Below are 25,465 nucleotides of genomic sequence, written 5' to 3'. Positions count from 1 at the left end.
CTAATGAAGGACAACGGAGTTGTCTAACTCAGTTAGCTTCCTGCTTAATAAATATTTCCACAATCCATCATCTCCCTACATATCAAAGCCTGTGTTCCTGCGAATTTAACCAGGATAATCCATATTATTCCTGGACTCCTCTAGAGCCCAAACACCCAAAGAAAGGGACTTGAGGGCAGTCTGGGTGGCTCAGTGGTTTAGGGCCGCCTTCAGCCCAGGGCATGATCCTGGAGACCTGAGATGGAGTCCCACATCAGACTCCCTGTCTGGATCCTGCTTCTCCCTTTGCCTGTGTCTCTGCCTCTCTCTGCCTCTCTCTGTCTCTCTCTGTGTCTTTCATGAATAATTAAACAAAATCTTTAAAAAAAATAAAGGGACTTGAATTCGATGCTGGTCACAATTAACTTTCTGGTTAGTCCTCTAGGACTTTTCTTTAACAGTTTTCTTCACAGACTTGTTTCCTACTGACCAGAGTGATTGAGTTCAGTTGCAAAAACAACTGAATTCAGGCAGACAGTTTACAATGGGCATTTGTTCCATTTGATAACTAATCACTAGTTTGACTGAATTTTTATGTTTCAATAAGTATTTTCTTGCATAGTGCTGAAGCACCTGGAGTTAGGATTTGTGGATGAGAACAATGAGAAAATTTGAATCTAAAATAAAGCAATTGGTTGGGATAATAGGTTAGCTGGAGTAGTTATATACTCTAGAGAGTAACAGCTCTCTAGATCAACAAAACTCTCAATCAACTTGATGTATAAGAAGCTTATAAAATAAAAGAGAGGCTCAAATCTGAAAATACCAAAGTACTCTAAATGTAATTCCTCCCTTGATCTATGTTTCTGAGTCCATTGCATACAAAACACATACACATGTAGACAAAACCAACTACTGCATTGAAACCAAAATACCCTACCAAATTTCCTGTTAAGGGACTATAATAAATACAGCATTTGGACATCCATAATTGCATTGAAAGTCTGCTGGCTGGTTCTCACTGAGATTTAATTTGTGTCTAAGGAAACAAGAAATTCCTGTTTGAAAAAAATCAAATACAACGGAAAAAACAAATTACAATTGGTGTACACATTTTTCCTGGCACTGTGGCCTCTGAGTAAACGTGGTGCTATGACCCAGACCTCTTTCCTTCTTGTGCATGTCTGTCTCTCTTTCCTTCCTCTTACTTAATAGAGTTTAAATAAAGAAACATCTGCTGGAACTCTGAAATGGGGATCCCTGATTTTGAAAGACAAAGGAGAAAAAATAAGTATTTGTACAGATGTGTACAGCACAGCATGTAAGGTTCTTTGCCAGAGAGAGCCCATAAACTGGAAGTTGGCCATTTTTAGAAGGAAGCTACTTATTTTTATCTCCAAGAGTAGAGAAAGTACTCTAAAAATCAGTTAGTGGTCAGAGGGTTGACCTTTGACATAGAAGGGAATAGAGTTCTAGAAGAAAGATGCTAATAATACATAAAGATAACTGCTGTCTCATGAACAATGGCCAGACACTGTGCTAAATATAATTTATACATTAGCTCACTTAATCCTCACAAAATTCTAAAAAGGAGATATTAGAGTTATTCTAAGCCTAGGATAGTAAAGCTAAAATGAGTTACGTCATTTGCCCAATATCACTCCACGAAGAAGTTATAGAGCTGGTACTCAAACTCAAGATTAGCAAGCCATATTTATTCCATTACACAGTATTATCCCATGGATGATTAATTTTACTTTTAGTTTTACTTAAATAGAAAAATAAAATAAATGTCGTCATTAATTCTACACCCAGTCTATACTACTTTTTTCTTCCTTTTTTAAAATCATTTTTCTTATTAAAAAGAAATGCAGAGACTTCCTGTCAAAACAGCATGTTATAGACCCATTTCCCCTTTCTCCTCATTAAGCAAAAACATAAACCCTGGAAATGGCTCAAGATAAACCAAAAGAGAACTGAAAGACCGTAGGAATAAGGTGAACTACATGTAGTGCCGATCACTTGCAAGAAGAAGGTGACTTAGATCCAGTCTTTCTGTTCCTATGGCATAGTGACAAGGCAGCCAAAATAGGTGCATTCCCTAACTTGACCAAATCAAAATCCATCTGACAACATGAAATAGGCCTGACATTTCCAGAAAGAGATATCAAGTGGGAGCTTGAACAAAAATAAAGAGCCAGGAGAGGCACTCATGCCAGGTCTGAGACTGAGATATTAAGGTTGATAGATAGAGATATTAAGGTTGATATTAAGGTTGATAGACAGAGATGGCAGGAGAGATCCAGCTATACATAGGTGACCTGGTCCAGGAAGTCTCTTTGTTCCCCTAATCATGAGAGTCTCCTCCTGAATCCAGACACCAGGGCTGGCAACCAGAACTATTAGGAGGGATGAATCATTAATAAGTTACTGCCTCAGAATTCTCTTTGTACTCTCAGGCCAATAGTCTTCTTCTCTCACCCACAGAAACTAGACATCTCAAAAGGGATCAGACAATAGAGAGACTCCACCACAAACACACTCATGGAGATATGCCCCACCCAGACAGACAGCCTGGGTAATCCTCTTCCATCTTCTCAGAAAGCACCAGTGAGAACCAATGAGAGTCCCAGCAGCACCAACTAAACCAAGCAGACCAAAATAACCCAGAAAAAGCTATGAAAATTAAACTGCCATCAAAATTACAGCCCACAAAGTTATACCAGGACCTGGTATGTGCATGCTAAACTTACACAGGTTACTTCCTGCTAAAATTAAAGACTTTAATAGGGCTTAGAGTATCATACAATAATAGACAAAATGTCCATGGTAACTAAATGTGTGGATGATACACTGAATCACAAACTGAATAAGACCATCAACGGACAGCAACACCAAGATGAGTCAAGTGTTGGATCTCATAAACAATGATTTTAAAGAAGCTGTGATACTATGATTCTAAAAGCAATAACAAATTACAGTAAATAAAAAAGGAGAAAATCTCAGGAAAAAAATAAGAGTATCACCAGTTGTTAATTGTGTACTATTGTACAGAATCACTTGCTTTATCTTCAAAACTTCGTTTGATTCTTAACAAGACTGTTTGATTTTTAAATCCCATTTTTATATAAGAAAACTGAAGTTTCCCATAACCCCTAGCATAAACTATTGTATCATGCCTGAACAGCTTGACTCTTCTACATTACCTATCTGATCTTTGTAGACATTTGAGCTTGCCATCTCTGATAGGCATAAGAAGAGAGGGCCATTTTAAGTAGGGTAAACAGTGTGAGCAAAGACACAGGAACAGAAATTGTTATTTTTATTAAACTTTTAAAAGTTATTTAATTTATTTATTCATGAGAGACACAGAGAGAGAGAGTCAGAGACATAGGCAGAGTGAGAAGCAGGCTCCCTACAGGGAGCCCGATGTGGGACTCGATTCCTAGTCCGGAATCACGCTGTTAGCCGAAGGCAGATGCTCAACTGCTGAGCCACCCAGGCATCCTAGGAACGGAAATTGTTATAGGACATTTGAAGGTAATGAAGAGACCAGTCTGTCTAGAGCAAAGAGTATGTTTTGAGGAGTAACTGGAGAAAATAGTGAAGAGACAAAGAGAAATCAGATTACAGAAAAGATAGAGAAATGGAAAAAGGAGATAATAAAGGGAAAATGAGAGAGAGAGAGAGAGAGACAGAGGGAAAGAAAGAGAGAGAATATTAAATGCCTACTAGGGGTTCCTAATTTTTCATCATTATCAGTCCTCTACATGCACACTATATTTAAGCCAGTTTCTTTTTTTAAGATTTTATTTATTTATTCATAGAGACACGGGGCGCGGGGGGGGGGGGCAGGGCAGAGGCAGAGGCAGAGGGAGAAGTAGGCTTCATGCAGGGAGCCTGACATGGGACTTGATCCAGGGTCACCAGGATCACACCTGGGCTGCAGGCAGCACTAAACCGCTGCGCCACCGGGGCTGCCCTAAGCCACTTTCTTAAAGTGCCATGCCACTCTCTCATCTCCAGGCTTTTCTAAATACTATTCCTATTCCTTAGAATCTTTGCCCACAACCTTCTATATACTTCTCAAGAGTCAACTCAGGAATACTGTTGACTCTTCCAGGAAGTCTTTCCTAAAACCGCCCTCCACCAGCCAGTTTCCCTCTTCCCCATCCTTTCGTCCCATTATAAGTGGTTTCTCTATGTTCCCATGAATTATTTTGCATGCCTCTGTGAGCACTTACCTGTTATATTTATTCATCTGTCAAGTTTTTTGTCTTTTCTGTTTTGTTTATGTCTGTATTTATTTTTCAAGTTTTTATTTAAATTCCAGTTAGTTAACATATAGTGTAATAAGAGTTTCTGGAGGAGAATTTAGTGACAATTACTTACATATAACACACAGTACTTATCATAACAAGTGCCCTTCTTAATACCCATGACCCATTTAGCCCATACTCCCTCCAACCATCCCTCCAGCAACCCTCAGTGTGTTCTCTATAGTTAAGAGTCTGTTTTATGCTCTGCCTCTCTTTCCCCCCCATGTTTATCTGTTTTGTTTCTTGAAATTCTCATGAGTGAAATGATATGGTATTTATCTTTCTTTGACTGATTTTTTTCACTTAGCATAATACACCCTAACTCCATCCATGTCCAAGCAAAAGGCAAGATTACATTCTTTATTATGGCTGAGTAACCTTTATATATATATATATATATATATATATATATATATATATATATATCCACCTCTTCTTTATCCATTCATCAGTTAACGAACATTTGGGCTCTTCCCATAATTTGGCTACTGTCGATAATGCTGCTATAAACATTAGGGTACATGTGCTCCTTCAAATCAGTATTTTTGTATCCTTTGGGTAAATACCTAGTAGTGCAATTGCTGGGTCATAAGATAGTTCTATTTTTCAATTTTGGGGGAACCTCCATACTGTTTTCCAGAGTGGCCACACCAGTTTACATTTCCACCAAAAGTATAAGGGGATTCCCTTTTCTCCACATCCTCAACATATGTTATTTCCTGTCTTGTTAGTTTTTGCCATTCTGACAGGTGTGAGGTGGTATCTCATTGTGGTTTTGATTTGTACTTCCCTGATGATGAGTGATGTTGCACATGATTTCATGTGTCTGTTAGCCATCTGTACAGCTTCTTGGAAAAAATGTCTTCATGTCTTCTGCCCATATATTATTTTTAGATCTTATTTTCTAAATTAAATTCTGTTAGTTAACATACAGTGAAGTATTGGTTTCTGGAGTAGAATTCAGTGATTCATCACTTACATACAATACCCAGTGCTTATCACAAATGCCTCGTTAATACCCATCACCCATCTAGCTCATCCTCCACTCACTTCCCTCAGTTTGTTCTCCATCAATTTGTTCTCCATCAAACCCCAGTTTGTTCTCTATCCTTAAGAGTCTCTTATGGCTTTTTCCCCCCTCTCTTCTTTTTTGTTCTTTTTCCCCCTTCCCATATGTTTTCTTTCATAAATTCCACATGTGAATGAGATCATATGGTATTTGTCTTTTTCTGGCTGGCTTATTTCTCATAGCATAATACATTCTAGCTCCATCCACCTTGTTGCAAATGGCAAGATTTCATTCTTTGGATGGCTGAATAATATTCCATTGTCTGCCTAGTTCTTAATTGGATTATTTGGGGGTTTGGGGCTTTTGACTTTGATAAGTTCTTTATTAAGTTTGGTACTAACTCTTTATCAGATATATTATTTGCAAATATCTTCTCCCATTCTGAAGATTGCCTTTTAGTTTTATTGATTGTTTCCTCCAATGTGCAGAAACTTTATATTGATGAAATCCCCATAGTTAATTTTTGCTTTTATTTTCCTTGCCGCCAGTTACATGTCTGGTAAGAAATTGCTGTGGCTGACATCAAAGAGGTTGCTGCCTGTTCTCTAGGATTTTGATGGTTTCCTGTCTAACATTAATGTCTTTCACCAATTTTGAATTTATTTTTGTGTATGGTATAAGAGAATGGTCCAGTTTCATTCTTTTCTTTGTTGCTGTCCAATTTTCCCAACACCATTTATTGAGGAGACTGTCTTTTTTCATTGGATATTCTTTCCTTTTTGTCAAAGATAATTTGAGCATAAGGATGTGGATTCACTTCTGGGTTTTCTGTTCTGTTCTATTGATCTATGTGTCTGTTTTTGTGCCAGTATCATAATGTCTTGATGACTGCAGCTTTGTAATATAGTTTGAAGTCTGGAATTATGATGCCTCAAGCTCTGATTTTCTTTTTCAGAGTTTCATTGGCTATTCATAGTTTTTTGTGGATCCATACAAGTTTGAGGATTGTTTGTTCTAGCTCTGTGAAAAATGTTTGTGGTATTTTGATAGGTATTACATGAAATATATAGGTTGCTTTAGGTAGTATATACATTTTAACAATGTTTGTTCTTCCAATCCATAAACATGGATTGTTTTTCCATTTCTTTGTGTCCTCTTTATTTCATAAGTGTTTTATAATTTTCAGTGTAGAGATCTTTTGCCTCTTTGGTTAGGTTTATTCCTAGATATCTTATGATGTTTGGTGCAATTGTAAATGGGATCAATTGCTTGATTTCTCTTACTGCTGCTTCATTATTGGTGTATAGAAATGCAACAGAGTTCTGTACATTGATTTTGTATTCTATTAGTTTTCTGAATTCATATATTAATTATAACAATATTTTGGTGGAGTTTTTCTATTTTCTACATAGAGTATCCTGTCATCTGCAAATAGTGAAAATTTGATTTATTCCTTGCTGATCTGGATGTCTTTTATTTATTTTTTGTTGTTGTTGTCGGATTGGTGAGGCGAAGTCTTCTAGCATTATGTTAAACAGTAATGGTGAGAGTGGACATCACTGTTCCTGACTGCAGAGGAAAAGGCTTCAATTTTTATCCACTGAGGATGATATTAGCTGTGGGTCTTTCATATATGGTCTTTATGATGTTAATTGGGAATAAATCCCAATTGATTGTGGTGAATAATACTTTAATATCTGTTAGATTTGATTTGCAACTATTTTGTTGAGAATTTTTGCATCCATGTTCATGAGGGATATTGGCCTGTAATTCTCCTTTTTAGTGGTGTCTTTGGTTTCAGAATTAAGGAAATCCTGCTTGGAAGTATTCCATCTCTTTCTATCTTTCCGAACAGTTTTAGTAGAATAGGTATGGTTTCTTTCTTAAACGTTTGATAGAAATCCCCTGGGAAACCATCTGGCCCTGGACTTTTGTGTCTTGGGAGGTTTTTGATGACTGATTCCATTTCCTTCCTGGTTATCGGCCTGTTCAGGTTTTCTATTTCCTCCTGTTCCAGTTTTGGTAGTTTGTGGTTTTCCAGAAATGCGCCCATTTCTTCTAGGTTGCCTAATTTATTGGCGTATAGCTGCTCATAATACGTTTTTAAAATCGTTTGTATTTCCTCCTGTTGGTGATGATCTCTCTTTTCTCATTCATGATTTTATTAATTGAGTCTTTTCTCTCTTCTTTTTAATAAGACTGGTAAATGGTTTATCTATCTTATTCATTCTTTCAAAGAACCAACTCCTGGTTTTGTTAATCTGTTCCACAGTTCTTCTGGTCTCTATTTCATTGAGTTCTGCTCAAATCTTCATTAGCTCTCTTCTTCTAGTGGGTGTAGGATCTATTTGCTGTTTTTTCTCCAGCTCCTTTAGATGCAAGGTTAGCTTGCATAGGTTATTTGAGTTCTTTCCAGTTTTTGGATGGATGCTTGTATTGCGATGTATTTCCCCCTCAGGACTTCTTTTGCTGTATCCCAAAGATTTTGAAGGCTTGTATCTTCATTCTCATTAGTTTCCATGAATCTTTTTAATTCTTCTCTAATTTCCTGGTTGACCCTTTCATCTTTTAGCAGGATGGTCCTTAACCTCCATGTATTTGAAATCCTTCCAAACTTCTTCTTGTGATTTAGTTCTAATTTCAAAGCATTATGGTCTAAAAATATGTAGGGTACGATCCCAATCTTTTGGTATGGATTAAGACGTGATTTATGACCCAGTATGTGGTCTATTCTGGAGAAAATTCCATGTGCATTTAAGAAGAATGTGTATTCAGTTGCATTTGGATGTAAAGTTCTGTAAATATCTGTGAAATCCATCTGGTCCAGTGTATCATTGAAAACTCTTGTTTTTTTGGAGATGTTGTGCTTAGAAGACCTGTCAATTGTAGAAAGATCTATATTCAAGTCACCAAGTATAAGTGTATTATTATCTAAGTATGTCTTAACTTTGGTTACTAATTGATTGATATACTTGGCAGCTCCCACATTTGGGACATAAATATTGGTGATTGTTAAGTCCTCTTGTTGGATAGATCCTTTAAATATGATACAGTGTCCCTCTTCATCTCTTACTGCAATGTTCAGGATAAACTTTATCTGATATAAGCATCCATTCCTGATCAAAACTTTTCAGAGTGTATGGATAGAGGGAACATTCCTCAGTATCTTAAAAGCCATCTACAGAAAGCCCACAGCAAATATCATTCTCAGTGGGGAAACACTGGGAGCCTTTCCCCTAAGATCAGGAACAAGACAGGGAAGTTCACTCTCACCACTGCTATTCAACATAGTACTAGAAGTCCTAGCCTCAGCAATCAGACAACAAAAAGACACTAAAGGCATTCAAATTGGCAAAGAAGAAGTCAAAGTCTTCCTCTTCGCAAATGACATGATACTGTCCATAGAAAACCCAAAAGACTCCACCCCAAGATTGCTAGAACTCATACAGCAATTTGGCAGTTTGGCAGGATACAAAATCAATGCCCAGAAGTCAGTGGCATTTCTATACCCTAACAATGAGACTGATGAAAGAGAAATTAAGGAGTCAATCCCATTTCCAATGCACCCAAAAGCATAAGATACCTAGGAATAAACCTAACCAAAGAGCTAAAGGAGCGATACCCTAAAAACTATAGAACACTTCTGAAAGAAATTGAGGAAGACACAAAGAGATGGATAAATATACCATGCTCATGGAGTAGAAGAATTAATATTGTGAAGATATCAATGTTACCCAGGGAAATTTACACATTTAATGCAATCACTATCAAAATACCATGGACTTTCTTCAGAGAGTTGGAACAAATCATCTTAAGATTTGTGTGGAATCAGAAAAGACCATGAATAACCAGGGGAATATTAAAAAAGAAAACCATAGCTGGGGGCATCACAATGCCAGATTTCAGGTTGTACTATAAAGCTGTGGTCATCAAGACAGTGTGGTACTGGCACAAAAACAGACACATAGATCAATGGAACAGAATAGAGAATCCAGAACTGGACCCTCAACTTTATGGTCAACGAATATTTGACAAAGGAGGAAAGACTATCCACTGGAAGAAAGTCTCTTCAATAAGTGGTGCTGGGAAAATTGGACATCCACATGCAGAAGAATGAAACTAGACCACTCTCTTGCACCATACACAAAGATAAACTCAAAATGGATGAAAGATCTAAATGTGAGACAAGATTCCATCAAAATCCTAGAGGAGAACACAGGCAACACCCTTTTTGAACTTGGCCACAGAAACTTCTTGCAAGATACATTCATGAAGGCAAGAGAAACAAAAGCAAAAATGAACTATTGGGACTTCATCAAGATAAGAAGCTTTTGCACAACAAAAGAAACAGTCAGAATTAATGAAATCCTAGCCTTATGAAATGAGTTTGGAAATTTTCCTTCTATTTCTATTTTTGGAAGAGTTTCCGAAAAATGGGTATTAACTCTTTCTTAATTATCTGTAGGAAAAACCCTGGGAAGCCATCTGGCCCTGGATTTTTGTTAGTTGGGGTATTTTTGATTTCTCATTTCATTTTATTTGCTGGTTATGGATCTGTTTAAATTTTCTATTTCTTCCTGTTTTAATGTTGGTAATTTGTTGTTTGTAGGAATTTATCCATTTCTTCCAGATTGTCCTGTTTGTTGGTGTGTAATTTTTCATAATGTTCTTTTATGAATATTTGTATTTCTGTAGTGTTGCTGTGACGTTTCCTTTTTCATTTGTGATTTCATTTACATGGGCCCTTTTTCTTTTATTGTTTTAAGATCTATTTATTTATTCATGAGAGACACAGAGACACAGGCAAAGGGAGAAGCAGGCCCTATGCAGGGAGGCCGATGTGGGACTCGATCCTGGGACTCCAGGATCACGCCCTGGGCCGAAGATGGCGCTAAGCCACTGAGCCACCGGGGCTGCCCTCCTTTTTCTTTTCTTTTTGATAAGTCTGGCTAGGGAGTTATCAATTTCATTGGTTCTTTCAAAGACCAAGATGTTAGGAGAAGCGGCTGCAGCGCCGAGTGGAGGCAAGAAGCCAAGCGCGAGCAGGGGCTGGGTGGGCACCATGGCCGGGATCACCATCTTGGAGGTGGTGAAGCGCCATATCCAAGTTCTGCAGCAGCAAGCAGTTGATGCAGAGGAGAGGGCTGAGCGCCTGCAGCGGGAAGTGGAAGGGGAAAGGTGGGCCCGGGAGGAGGCTGAGTCTGAGGTGGCCTCCTTGAACCGTAGGATCCAGCTGGTTGAAAAGGAGCTGGACCACGCCCAGGAGCACCTGGCCACTGCCCTGCAAAAGCTGGAGGAAGCGGAGAAAGTTGCTGATGAGAGTGAGAGCGGTATGCAGGTTATTGAGAACCGAGCCTTAAATGATGAAGAAAAGATGGAACTCCAGGAAATCCAACTCAAAGAGGCGAAGCACATTGCAGAAGAGGCAGACCGGAAGTATGAAGAGGTGGCTAGGAAGCTGGTGATCATTTGAGGGGGACTTGGAACGTACAGAGGAACGAGCTGAACTGGCAGAGTCCCGTTGCCGGGAGATGGATGAGCAGATCAGGCTGATGGAACAGAAACTGAAGTGTCTGAGTGCTGTTGAGGAAAAGTACTCTCAAAAGGAAGACAAATACGAGGAAGAGATAAAGATTCTCACGGATAAACTGAAGGAGGCAGAGAGACCCGTGCTGAGTTTGCTGAGAGATCGGTAGCCAAGCTCGAGAAGACAATTGATGATTTGGAAGATAAGCTGAAATGCACCAAAGAAGAGCACCTGTGTACACAAAGGATGCTGGACCAGACTGCTTGACCTGAATGAGATGTAGAGCACCCCAGTCCCACCCTGCCGCTCTCCTCCCTCTGAACCTGACTCTGCCTGAGGCCCAGCCTCCCGGAAACTGGCCTTGAAACTACAGGCTCATCTTTAACTAGAAGGCTGCTTTCTCCTTTTGCTGCCTCTCCCACCCCTACCCATGTGTCTTTCTCACCAAACTGTCTCTGCCTCTCCCTAGAAATTCCAGTTGGGCTTGAGGCTGAGCACCTTTGGGAACAATGTTTAAGGGAATGTGAGCACAATGCAAAGTGTCTTTAAAAGCATGTTGTGATGTACACATTTTGTAATTACCTTTTTTGTTGTAGTTGATGTAGCGACATTTGTAAAACATTCCAAATAATTCCATAGTTCTGAAGCATCAGTCTAACCCCTTCCTCCCATTTGGAATTAACTTTACAGCCTAATGAATACTGCCCTCTCCACAGAGGAGGGAGTGGACAGGGCCCTGCCTTACTGAGAGCCAGGGCCCAGAAAGAGACCCACTCTGGGAGCCTCATTGCTCTGTCCAAAATACCAGCCAAATTAGAAAGGTGATTCCAGAAGTTGGCCAAAAAAGTGTGGCTCAGGGTTTCAGCCTAAAGTATCTTTGAGCAACATAATGTTTTTCTTTTTCCCATCAGATGTGACCAAACAAAAATTAAGATGGTGAGACCTAGATCTGAAACCAAATTCTTGTTCTATCTTTGCCCTAACTGCTTACAGAATGGATCATGTTCCCCTTATGTCGAGGTGACCACTTATTTGCTCTCCTGCCTCCTTGAAAGAAAAAAGAAAATTATGTTTGCCACTGATTTAGTCACATGAAACAAACTCATCTCATCACCCTTTTCTGGGTCCATAGCTGCTGCCTCTAAATGTGCCATCTCATTGTGCTTTGTATCAGTTAGTGCTGGAGAAATCTTGAATAGCTTATGTACAAAACTGTTTTTAAATTTTATATTAATTTGAAACTTTGCTTCTTTAGGGATGGGGCACATTGACCACCCCGTCTGGCTGAAAACTCTACGTCTGTAGGCTGACAGTGTGCTGATCTTTTAAAAGTTTCTTTCCCTCCCCAACTCCCCTTTTAGATGAGGTTTCCGTGAGGTCTGTTAGGTGTGCATCCTGCAGCTTATTGGCTTAAAATGCACTCTTCTTTGGTGGTCTCTCTTTGGGGGCTGATTGGGAGAAAGAAACCAATAGTGCAAACTGTTTTGATACTGAAAATTGACAAGTGTCTTTTGAAAAAAGAACCAGTCCCTCTGGAAAAAAAAAAAAAAAAAGACAAGCTGTTAGTTGCTCTGTTCTATTGTTTTTTTTTTATTTGTTTGTATATAATTTATTTTTTCTTTTATCTTTATTATTTCCAATCTTCTGCTGGCTTTATGCTTTATTTACTGTTCATTTGTAGCTCCTTCGGGTGTAAGGTTAGGTTTTGTATTTGAGACTTCTTGCTTCTTGAGGTAGGTCTGCATTACAATATACTTCCCTCTTAGGACCACTTTTGCTGCATGCCAAAAGTTTTGGACTGTCTTGTTTTCATTTTCATTTGTTTCTATGTATTTTAAAAATTTCTTCTTGAATTTTCTGGTTTAGCCTTTAATTTTTAGTAAGATGTTCTTTGCCATCCATGTATTAGTGGTCTTTTCAATGTTTTTCTTCTGGTTGACTTCAAGTTTCATGTCTTTGTGCTTTGAAATATGTATGAAATGATCTCAATGATTTTGTACCTGTTGAGGACTGATTTATGAACCAGTATGTCATCTCTTTTGGAGAATGGACCATGTGCACATGAATGTGTATTCTGCTGCATTAGGATGAAAAGTTCTTTTTAAATTTTTTATTGGAGTTCAATTTATCAACATATAGCATAACACCCAGTGCTCATCCACCGAGTGCCCCCCTCAGTTCCCATCACCCAGTCACCCCAACCCCCCACCCACCTCCCCTTCCAATACGCCTTGTTCGTTTCCCAGAGTTAGGTGTCTCTCATGTTTTCTCACCTTCACTGATGTTTTCAGTCATTTTCTCTCTTTTCCCGTTATTCTGTTTCACTAATTTGAAACAGATTAGTTTCAAATCTAATCTCATTAGATTCTAATCTCTGAGACCATATAACGCTTGGTCCTTTTCCGATTGACTTATTGAGACCATATAATGAGACCATAAAACCCTTGTCCTTTTCTGATTGACTTATTTCACTCAGCATAATACCCTCAAGGTCCATCCACGTCGTAGCAGATGGTGGGTATTTGTCGTTTCTATTGGCTGAGTAATATTTCATTGTATACATATACCATATTTTCTTGATCCATTCACCTTTCGATGGACACTGAAGCTCCGTCCACAATTTGGCTATTGTGGACATTGCTGCTATAAACATTGGGGTGCAGGTGTTACAGCGTATCAATGCACCTGTATCTTTTGGGGTAAATCCCCAGCAGTGCAATTGCTGGGTCATAGGGCAGATCTATTTTTAACTCTTTTTTAACTTCTTTTTGTTTTTTTATTTTTTAATAATAAATTTATTTTTTATTGGTGTTCAATTTGACAACATACAGAATAACACCCAGTGCTCATCCCGACAAGTGCCCCCCTCAGTGCCTGCCACCCAGTCACCCCCACCCATGCCCTTCTCCCCTTCCACCACCCCTAGTTTGTTTCCCAGAGTTAGGAGTCTTCCATGTTCTGTCTCCCTTTCTGATATTTCCTACCCATTTCTTCTACCTTCCCCTCTATTACCTTTCACTATTATTTATATTCCCCAAATGAATGAGACCATATAATGTTTGTCCTTCTCCGATCGACTTATTTCACTCAGCATAATACCCTCCAGTTCCATCCACATCGAAGCAAATGTCGGGTATTTGTCGTTTCTAATGGCTGAGTAATATTCCATTGTATACATAAACCACATCTTCTTTATCCATTCAACTTTCGATGGACCCCAAGGCTCCTTCCACAGATTGGCTATCGTGGACATTGCTGCTATAAACATCGGGATGCAGGTGTCCCGGCGTTTCATTGCATATGTATCTTTGGGGTAAATCCTCAGCAGTGCAATTGCTGGGTGTAGGGCAGATCTATTTTTAACTGTTGGAGGAACCTCCACACAGTTTTCCAGAGTGGCTGCATCATTTCACATTCCCACCAACAGTGTAAGAGGGTTCCCCTTTCTCCACATCCTCTCCAACATGTGTGGTTTCCTGCCTTGTTACTTTTCCCCATTCTCACTGGTGTGAGGTGGTATCTCATTGTGGTTTTGATTTGTATTTCCCTGATGGCAAGTGATGCAGAGCATTTTCTCATGTGCATGTTGACCATGACTATGTCTTCCTCTGAGATATTTCTGTTCATGACTTTTGCCCATTTCATGATTGGATTGTTTGTTTCTTTGCTGTGGAGTTTAATAAGTTCTTTATATATCTTGGAAACTAGCCCTTTATCTGATACGCCATTTGCAAATATCTTCTCACATTCTGTAGGTTGTCTTTGAGTTTTGTTGACTGTATCCTTTGCTGTGCAAAAGCTTCTTATCTTGATGAAGTCCCAATAGTTCATTTTTGCTTTTGTTTCTTTTGCCTTCGTGGATGTATCTTGCAAGAAGTTACTGTGGCTGAGTTCAAAAAGGGTGTTGCCTGTGTTCTCCTCTAGGATTTTGATGGAATCTTATCTCACATTTAGATCTTTCATCCATTTTGAGTTTATCTTTGTGTGTGGTGCAAGAGAGTGGTCTAGTTTCATTCTTCTGCATGTGGATGTCCAATTTTCCCAGCACCATTTATTGAAGAGACTTTCTTCCAGTGAATAGTCTTTCCTCCTTTGTCGAATATTTGTAGACCATAAAGTTGAGGGTCCAGTTCTGGATTCTCTATTCTGTTCCATTGATCTATGTGTCTGTTTTAGTGCCAGTACCATACTGTCTTGATGACCACAGCTTTGTAGTACAACCTGAAATCTGGCATTGTGATGCCCCCAGCTATGGTTTTCTTTTTTAATATTCCCCTGGCTTTTCGGGGTCTTTTCTTTTTCCACACAAATCTTAAGATGATTTGACCCAACTCTCTGAAGAAAGTTCATGGTATTTTGATAGGGATTGCATTAAATGTGTCAATTGCCCTGGGTAACATTGACATTTTCACAATATTAATTCTTCCACTCCATGAGCATGGAATGTTTTTCCACCTCTTTGTGTCTTCCTCAATTTCTTTCAGAAGTGTTCTATAGTTTTTAGGGTGTAGATCCTTTACCTCTTTTGTTAAGTTTATTCCTTGGTATCTTATGCTTTTGGGTGCAATTGTGAAAGGGATTGACTCCTTAATTTCTCTTTCTTCAGTCTCATTGTTAGTGTATAGAAATGCCACTGATTTCTGGGCATGGATTGTGTATCCTGCAATGCTGCCAAATTGCTGTATGAGTTCTAGCAATCTTGGGGTGGAGTCTTTTGGGTTTTCTATAGACAGTATCATGTCATCTGCGAATAGGGAGAGTCTGACTTCTTCTTTGCTAATTTGAATGTCTTTTATTTTCTTTTCTTTTTTTTTTTTTTAGAAATTTTTTTTTATTGGTGTTCAATTTACTAACATACAGAATAACACCCAGTGCCCGTCACCCATTCACTCCCACCCCCCACCCTCCTCCCCTTCTACCACCCCTAGTTCGTTTCCCAGAGTTAGCAGTCTTTACGTTCTGTCTCCCTTTCTGATATTTCCCACACATTTCTTCTCCCTTCCCTTATTTTTTTTTGTTGCCTGATTGCTGAGGCTAGGACTTCTAGTACTATGTTGGATAGCAGTAGTGAGAGCGGCCATCCCTGTACTGTTCCTGATCTTAGGGGAAAGGCTCCCAGTGTTTCCCCACTGAGAATGAGATTTGCTGTGGGCTTTTCGTGGATGGCTTTTTTAAAATTTTTTTTTTTATTTATTTATGATAGTCACAGAGAGAGAGAGAGAGGCAGAGACACAGGCAAAGGGAGAAGCAGGCTCCATGCACCGGGAGCCCGATGTGGGATTCGATCCCGGGTCTCCAGGATCGCACCCTGGGCCAAAGGCAGGCGCCAAACCGCTGCGCCACCCAGGGATCCCCCGTAGATGGCTTTTAATATGCTGAGGAATGTTCCCTCTATCCCTACACTCTCAAGACTTTTGATCAGGAATGGATGCTATGTTTTGTCAAATGCTTTCTCTGCATCTATTGAGAGGATCATGTGGTTCTTGTTTTTTCTCTTGTTGATATGATCTATCTCATTGATTGGTTCACGAGTGTTGAACCAGCCTTGCATCCCAGCGATAAATCACACTTGGTCTTGGTGAATAATATTCTTCATGTACTTTTGGATTCTATCAGCTAGTATCTTGATGAGTATTTTTGCATCTGTGTTCATCAGGGATATCGGTCTATAATTCTCCTTTTGGTGGGGTCTTTGTCTGGTTTTGGAATTAAAGTGATGCTGGCCTCATAGAACAAGTATGGAAGTATTCCATCTCTTTCTCTCTTTCGGAATAGCTTTAGTAGAATAGGTATGGTTTCTTCCTTAAACGTTTGATAGAATTACCTTTGGAAGCCATCTGGCCCTAGACTTTTGTGTCTTGGGAGGTTTTTGAGGACTGCTTCAATTTCCTCCCTGGTTATCGGCCTGTTCAGGTTTTCTATTTCTTTCAGTTTCAGTGTTGGTAGTTTGTGGTTTTCCAGAAAAGCATCCATTTCTTCTAGATTGCCTAATTTTTTGGCATACAGCTGCTCATAATATGTTTTTAAAATCGTTTGTATTTCTGTGGTATTGGTGATCTCTCCTTTTTCATTCAGGATTTTATTAATTTGAGTCTTTTCTCTCTTCTTTTTAATAAGGCTGGCTCATGGTTTACCTATCTTATTAATTCTTTCAAAGAACAAACTCATGGTTTTATTGATCTTTTCCACAGTTCTGGTCTCTATTTCATTGAGTTCTGCTCAAATCTTTATTAACTGTCTTCTTCTCCTGGCTGAAGGTTTTATTTGCTGTTCTTTCTCCAGCTCCTCTAGGCACAAGCTTAGCATTTTTTGTTGAGTTCTTTACAGATTTTGGTTGGATGCTTGTTTTGTAATGTATTTCCCCTTCAGGACTGCTTTTGCCGTATCCCAAAGATTTCGTACAGTTGTATCCTCCTTCTCATTAGTTTCCTTGAATCTTTTTAATTCTTCTCTAATTTCCTGGTTGACCCTTTCATCTTTTAGCTGGATGGTCTTTAAGCTCCATGTGTTTGAAATCCTTTCAAACTTCTTCTTGTGAGTTAGTTCTAGTTTCAAAGCATTATGGTCTGAAAATATGCAGGGTATGATCCCAATCTTTTGGTATCAGTTAACACCTGATGTGACCCAGTATGTGGTCTATTCTGGAGAAAGTCCCATGTGCATTTGAGAAGAATGTGTATTCATTTGCGTTTGGATGTAAAGCTCTGTAAATATCTGTGAAATCCATCTGGTCCAGTTTATCCTTTAATGCTCTTCTTTCTTTGGAGATGTGCTTACAAGATCTTTCAATCGTAGAAAGCGCCGTGTTCAAGTATCCATGTATAAGTGTATTATTATCTAAGTATGTCATAACTTTGGTTATTAATTGATAGATATACTTTCAGCTCCCAGATTCGGGGGATAAATATTCATGATTGTTAGGTCCTCTTGTTGGAAAGATCCTTTAAGTATGATATAGTGTCTGTCTTCATCTCTTATAACATTCTTTGGGATAAACTTTAATTTATCTGTTATGAGAATGGCTACTCCTGCTTCCTTTTGAGGACCATTTGAATGGTAAATGGTTCTCCAACCTTTTATTTTCAGGCTGTAGGTGTCCTTATGTCTAAAATGAGTCTCTTGTAGACAGCAAATAGATGGGTCTTGCTTTTTTATCCAGTCTGAAACCCTGCACCTTTTGATGGGATCATTAAGCCCATTCATGTTCAGAATGACTATTGAAATATATGCATTTAGTGTCATCATAATACCTATTCAGTCCCTGTTCTGTGGATTGTTTCCTAGACTTCCTCTTTCTTTTACAGAGTCCCCCTTAATATTTCCTGCAGAGCTGGTTTGGTGGTCACAGATTCTTGCAGTTTCTGCCTATCTTGGAAGCTCTTTATCTCTCCTTCTATTCTGAATGAGAGCTTTGCTGGATAAAGTATTTTTGGCTGCAGGTTCTTCTCCTTCTCCTTTCTTCTCCCTTTCTGGCCTGCCAGGTCTCTGTGGAGAGGTCTGCTGTTAACCTCATACTTCTCCCTATAAAGGTTATGGGTCTCCTGTCTCTTGCTGCTTTAAGTGTCTTCTCTTTATCTTTGGAATTTGCAAGTTTCACTATTATGTCGGGGTGTTGAATGGTTTTTATTGATTTTAGGGAGGTGATCTCTCTATCTCCTGGATCTGAATGCCTGTTTCCCTTCCCAAGTTAAGGAAGTTCTCAGCTGTGTTTGTTCAAATACATATTCTGGTCCTCTGTTCCTTTTGGCACCCTCTGGAACCCGAATTAAACGTAGATTTTTCCTTCTGAGGCTTTCATTTATTTCCCTTAACCTATCCTTATGATCTTTTGTTTTTTATTTTTTTTAAGATTTTATTTATTTGTTCATGAGACACACACACACACACACACACAGAGAGAGAGAGAGAGAGAGAGAGAGAGAGAGAGGCAGACACAGGCAGAGGGAGAAGCAGGCTCCATGCAGGGAGACCGACGTGGGACTTGATCCCAGGACTCCAGTATCACACCCTAGGCTGCAGGCAGCACTGAACTGCTGTGCCACCAGGGTAGTCCTCCTCACAATCTTTTAATTGTTTTTCTCTTTTTTTCCTCAGTTTCCTTCCTTGCCATCAATTTGTTTTCTATGTCACTCACTCTTTCTTCTACTTTGTTAACTCTCGTTGTTAAGACCTCCAGTTTGGATTGCATCTCTTTTAATTGATTTTTAGTTTTGTCCTGATTAGATCTAAATTCTGCAGTCATGGAAGTCTCTTGAATTCTTTATGCTTTTTTCAATAGCCACCAGTAGCTTTATAATTCTGCTTCTGAATTGGCTTTCTGACATCGAATTGTAATCCAAATTCTGTAACTCTCTGGGAGAGAGTACTGTTTCTGATTCTTTCTTTTTTGGTGAGTTCTTCCTTCTAGTCATTTTGCTCAGTGCAGAGTGGCTAAAAAGAAGTTGTACTTGAAAAAGGAGGAAAAGAGAAAAAATGGGGGTACAAACAAACAATAAAAAACACGGAGGGGTATCCTCTGATTCTATATAATTTAAGTCCCTAGACTTCCCTTGGAACTTTCTAGTGCTGCTTGGTCAATAACTTGCTCTTCCCCTGTCCTTCTAGCTGGTCTTCTGGGGGAGGGGCCTGTTGTGCTGATTCTCAGGTGTGTGCACTTTGGGGAGCTGCCCCACTCCTGCCAGGGGCGTGGCTCAGTGGGAGCTGTTTATCCTGTGAGGCCCCTGCTCCCTGGCGGCCCTGCTCAGTCCCAGGCACAAGGTGACACCACAGGAACAACAACAGTGTCTGCGGCCAGGAGTCAGCTCCCGCAGTAACTACTGCAGTCTCCCAGTCCGCAGAGCCCTGGATGCTCCGGGGGCAGTGGGCGCTAATCTGCACAGCTCGGGCCACCTAGTGGCAGGAGTGTCCTTGCTGCCCTGTGTCCGCTTGGTCTCTGCCTGTCTTGGGGGGATCGCCGGATCTTGTGCTTTGTCCCTGGCACCTTGTGCTCTAGGGCCTGCGCGGGAGGAATCACGCTCTTGGGGCCGCACAGGCCCGCTGCCTGAGCCACCACCTGAGCTGCTCCCAGGTCCCCGCTGGGCATGTGCTCCAGCCCTTTACTGAGCTGGGCTCCAGGTGTGTGGCATGCTCTCCCCTGGGGCGCACTTCCTCTGTTAGTGCCCCTCAGGAGCCTGAGGGCATCACTGCCCCTCCTGGGATCCTGCCTGAGTTCCCTGCAAGCGCCTTCCCATCCGGGAAGATTGGTAAAGTTTCTGCTTCTCCGGGACTGGCCTTTCCTGTCCTGGAGGCTCTCGCCGCCTGGCCTTAGCCAGGCTCCTCGCGGGGGCCCCTCCCCTTTGGATGCTTTTTTATTTCTTTATTTTTTTCTGTCTTCCTACCTTGATAGAAGCTTGAACTCTTCTCATTGTAGTATTCCAGCTGTTCTCTCTTTAAATCTCAGGCTGAATTCGTAGGTTTTCAGGATGATTTGAAAGTTATCTAGGTAAGTTGTTGGGGACAGGTGACTTGTGGATCCTACTCTTCCACCATCTTGCCCTGCCTCCGAATGAAATGTTCTGAATATATCTGTTAAACCATCTGGTCCAGTTTGTCATTCAAAGCCATTGTTTCATTATTGATTTTCTGCTTAGATGATCTATCAATTATTGTATGTTAGATGTTAATGTCCCCTAGGATTATTGTATTATTATCAATGGGTTTCTGTATATTTGTTATTAATTGATTTATGTATTTGGGTACTCCTAAGTTGGGGGCATATATATTTATGATTGTTAGTTCTTCCTAATAGATAGACCCCTTAAATATGATTTGATGCTCTTCCTCATCTCTCATACTCATAACAGTTATTGGTTTAAATATACTTTGTCTGATATAAATATGGATACTCCAGCTCTCTTTTCCCAACCATTAGCATGACAGATTGTTATTCATCCCCTCACTTTCAATCTGCTGATGTTTTCTATGTCTAAAATGAATCTCTTGTAGGTGACATATGGATGGGTCTTGTTTTATTCAATCTAATACCTTATGTCTTTTGATTGGAGCATTTGTTCATTAACATTCAGAATGATTTTTGACAGATATGAATTTAGAGCTATTGTGTTACCCGTAAGGTTGATGTTTCTGGTGATATTCTGTATTCCTTTCTAATCTTTGTTGCTTTTTTGTCTTTCTTTCCACTGAAAGATTCCCTTTTAATATTTCTTATTTTTTTTCTTTTTAACATTTGTTATTTATGTTAGAGAGAGAGAAAGAGAGCACAAGCAGGGAGAGGGGCAAATAGAGAGGGTGAGAATCTCAAGCCAACTCTACACTGAGTGGGGAACCCAATGAAGAATTTGATAGCACAACCCTAAGATCATGACCTGAGCTGAAATCAAGAGCTGGGCATTTAAGTGACTGAGCCACCCAAGCACCCCTCCCTTTTAATATTTCTTGCAGGACTGATTTAGTGGTCACAAACTCCTTTAGTTTTTCTTTGTCTGGGACACTTTATCTCTCCTTATATTCTGAATGACAGTGTTGATGGATACAATATTCTTGGTTCTACATTTTCCCCATTCAGCATGTTGACTATATCGTAGCACTCACTTTCTGCCTGCCAAGTTTCTGTGGACAGGTCTCCTGCAAACCTGATTTGTGCGCTCTTGGTTAAGGACTTTTTTCCTTTGCTGCATTTAGGATTCTTTCCTTGTCTGTGTGTTTCATGAATTTTATTATGAATTGTTGTCCTGAAGGTTAGCGTTTCTTGAATTTGATGGAAGTTGTCTGTGCCTCTTTAATTCTGATGTCTGTATCCTTCCCCAGGTAATACAAGTTTTCAGTTATAATTTGCTCAAATAAACCATCTGCCCCCTTTGTCCTCTTTTCTTCTTCTGGAACTCCTGTGATACCATGTTATGACACTTTAAGGATCACTGAGTTCTGTAGGTTTACATTTGTGATCCAATACTTTTCTTTTCCTCTCTTTTCTGCTTCATCAGTTTCCATAATTTTATCTTCTCTATCACTGTTTTGTTCCTCTGTTTCATCCATCCTTATTGTCTTTGCATACAGTCAGTTTTGCATCTCAGTTATAAGGCTTTTTATTTCAGTCTGACTAGTTTTTACTTCTTTTATCTCTGCAGTAAGTCATTCTCTAGTATCTTCTATTCTTTTCTCAAGGCCAGATAATATCCTTATGATTGTTGTTGGCTCAGGCACCTTACTTATATCAGTTTTGATGAAATCCCTGTCCATTACTTCTAACTGTTCTTTCTTATGGGGTGAATTCCTCAATCTTGTCATTTTGTTCAGGTTACATTTTTGTGTGTGATTTTTAGAAAAGCCTGCTATATTTCCTATTCCTGAGTGTAAAGGCTATAATAAGAAAAGGTCCTATATTGTCTTGGGCCTGATGCTTAAGAGATGTTTTAGAGTGTACACTCTGCTGTTGTGTTTTGATTTTTCTTCCCTCAGGTCAATATTCTGTAGAGTTTGTCTGTAGAGTTTCTCCTTGCCTGAAGTGGGGGTGGGGCATTTTGACCTTGTCCACTCTGGCAAGTTTTAAATTGGTGTGTTTCACTCTGCTTTTTAAAGAAGTCAGATCCTTCCATTGAGGTGGATTTATTTATTTTTTACCTGTAGTTGTTAAGTTTGTTTTCTCAGTACTTAGATTGATTTTTGGGATGTTCAGAATAATTTCATATTTATCTTGCTTTGTTTGAGGCATGAGTCAAACTTACTACCTTCCTATTCCTCCACCATCTTAACTCTATGCCCAGTATTTTAAAGGTCCAGATGAAGAAATATTTTCCATGGTTTGAAAGACTGTATCTTTCAGTAAGCCCCATAGACATGATACAGAACATTAGTATCTGTCCTTACACCTATGGTTAATTAACCCATTGCTACAGTAGTCACAGTGGTGACTGATTTACATCAAATCTAAAGAATCTGTTATAAGAGTAGATGGATTGAGAAAATAGGAAAAATATGTATCATGCCAATGATAAAATGGTGGGAAAAGGGCCCATCAAGGTCTTTTGTAAACAATTGTGGCAATATATAAGATTATCTAGCATCCTTGAAGAAAATATATACAATCTAATTCTGTTTTGTTAAGCCTATAGAAGGTACTGCCTGAATGAAAGAAGTTTACACCCTTGAAAGAAGGCTGAAAAAAGCCTGGTATGTCATTGAGTACTTCTTTGCTAATGGAGGTATTTTAGGGGTTTATATAACTTACTCCTTGGCACTAGGGGTTAGGCCAATGTTGCACTCTAGTGTGTGCAATAGGAAGCAACTGGAGGTCCAGTGTTAAATTAACCATTTATTGGTCTTGCACTAACAGATTGTAGACACTGAGGTCTAATAGACACTGAGGCTGAATGCACATTATCTATGGAAATCCCTAGCAATTTTGGGGAGAAATAAAAGGTATTAATGTTTGTGAAGGGAAATTATCAAGGTCTGAGAAACTAGACTTTATCTACAAATCTTTCTAGTGCATATTGTCCCCATTCCTGAGTATATTTTGAATGTGGATATTTTACAGAACCTGTATCTAACTACAATGATAGACAAATTCAAGTTGCATATCCCAGTAGAGAAACCCATCATGATGGGTGATGCAAAATGGAGAGCCATACAGCTGCTGGTTCCCCAGAGAGTAATAAATGAAAAAAGAGTATAATCTACCTAGGGGGCATAATAAGATCATTGCTATCACTAGAGTATTAGAAAAGGAGGGGGTAATCAGGCCTGCTCAAAGCCCATTCAATCCAAGTTGGCCTATAAAAACATATAATGAGGCCCAACGAATGACAATAGAGTATAAAGAACTTAATAACATTATGTGCTTATTTTTGCCATGGTGCCTAACATGGTCTTTTTAATAGAAAATATCATGGCATCCATTAAGAGATATCATTATGCACTGAATCTATCTAACACCTTTTTCAGCATTTCATTAAGACCTGAATCCCAAGACCAATTTTCCTTCAAATGGAAAGAGACACCATGGAACTTCCAGGCATTACCCCAGGGGTATTTCCACAGTCCTACGGTTTGTCACAGGATGGTAACCAGAGATTTGGAGAAATGGATATCGCCAGAGGAGATTGCGCTTTATCATTAGATGATGTATGTTAACTGGTGATGATTTATCCCCCATGTTCAAGATTTATCCTCCCTGTCTCAAGAAATCATGTCATTACAGGCATCCTTAAAGTCACAAGACTGGGAAGTAAATACTGATGAGGTCCAAGACCTGGATCAATCAGTAAAGTTCCTGGGCATCAGGTGTTTGGGTAAGACAAAAGTAATGCCAGAAGGAGTCATGGTATAAGGCAATATAAGCCTTCCGAAACTCTAAAATTGTAAAGGGATTACAGGCTTTTGTTGATTTATTGATTTACTGGAGACCTTTTATTCCCCATCTAGTACAGATATTAAGATCTTCATATGCCTTAGTTAAAAAAGGAAGACAATGGGATTGAGGTATTAGGTAACAAGAGGCTTTCTTAAAGTAAAAAAAATGCTAGTAAAACAAATACAGGGCCTGGGGATATTAATTCCAGATATGAATTGTGAATTTTTTTAAAGATTTTATTTATTTATTCATGAGAGACACAGAGAGAGAGGTGGAGACACAGGCAGAGGGAGAAGCAGGCTCCATGCAGGGAGCCTGATGTGGGACTTGATCCCAAGTCTCCAGGATCACACTCTGGGCTGAAGGTGGCACCAAACTGCTGAGCCACCAAGGGCTGCCCTGAATTGTGAATTAGATATAATTTCATATCCATAAAGGTTTGGCTGGGGCTTGTGACAATGACAAAATGAAAAATCCCTTTAGGATTCTGTTCTCAGTTATCGAAAGACACAGAAGCTGGGTATGGTAGCATTGAGAAACAACTTTTAGCTGTATACTTTGCACTACAACAAATGAAAGGACTTGCTGCTGACCTGCCCATGATGATACAAACTTTTCTGTCAGTAGATTTGATTAAGGACATGCTCAGCAAACCTAAGAGTGCTTGTGCCCAGGTAAGCACCTTACAGAAATTGCATGTTTACCTACAGCAGAAGAGCACTTACAATACCAGCCTACTATCTCATGAACTGCACTGGTTACTAGAGTTTGTCACTTATGTCAAACCAGCCCAACTTCTGGAAGTGACCAATATTGTGTCTTTCCTCCCCAAGTAAAGGAAGAGTTAGGCTTGCTTTCAGATACATAGTACACTGATGGCAGCTGGCAGGGAAACCTTTCTATTTGGTGTTCCTCTGCTGTCCTACTGGATTTTGATGTACTTTAGCTGAAGAAGAAACTAAAAGTAGTAATATGCAGAATGAGGTTGATAAGGATTGTGTTGATGCATGAGCCCATGCCCATTGATTTGGCCCCTGACAGCTGGGCAGTATGGAAAGGGTTAACAACATGGATGCCACAATGGCACATAGAAGGCTGCATTATATTAAATAGACCCCAGTGATGAGTGTCACAATAGATAGATATTTGGGAAGTATGCACCAAACTCAATGCATCCATCCAAATATGATGTGTGTCCAATCACACCTCATCCATACTGCCAGAAATCATGAGGCAGATGCTCTATCCCAGGCATAAGTCTTTCTTCTGGAGGAAATTCT

The 25,465-nt window shown here is 39.5% G+C and overlaps 1 pseudogene; it reads left to right on the top strand.

Annotated features, from left to right (window-relative positions):
• Positions 1-10,337: 10,337 nt before the first annotated feature.
• Positions 10,338-11,698, top strand: LOC144308742 (tropomyosin alpha-3 chain pseudogene; annotated as a pseudogene).
• The last annotated feature ends 13,767 nt before the right edge of the window (positions 11,699-25,465 follow it).

Source organism: Canis aureus, chromosome X (assembly GCF_053574225.1).
Source record: "Canis aureus isolate CA01 chromosome X, VMU_Caureus_v.1.0, whole genome shotgun sequence".
NCBI lineage: Eukaryota > Metazoa > Chordata > Mammalia > Carnivora > Canidae > Canis > Canis aureus.
This window is presented reverse-complemented; position numbering and strand designations above follow the sequence as displayed.